Source organism: Ursus maritimus, unplaced genomic scaffold (assembly GCF_017311325.1).
Source record: "Ursus maritimus isolate PB19 unplaced genomic scaffold, ASM1731132v1 scaffold_19, whole genome shotgun sequence".
NCBI classification, from domain to species: domain Eukaryota; kingdom Metazoa; phylum Chordata; class Mammalia; order Carnivora; family Ursidae; genus Ursus; species Ursus maritimus.
Genome location: NW_024424341.1, coordinates 8,307,225 through 8,307,424, shown reverse-complemented (window position 1 = coordinate 8,307,424; position 200 = coordinate 8,307,225).

The window sequence follows — 200 nt, the reverse complement described above, 5'->3', positions numbered from 1 at the left end:
CTTTTTTTTTTTTTTTTTTTTTTTTAAGATTTTATTTTTAGGGCGCCTGGGTAGCGCAGTCGTTAGGCGTCTGCCTTTGGCTCAGGGCGTGATCCTGGCGTTCTGGGATCGAGCCCCGCATCAGGGTCCTCTGCTGGGAGCCTGCTTCTTCCTCTCCCACTCTCCCTGCTTGTGTTCCCTCTCTCGCTGGCTGTCTATCT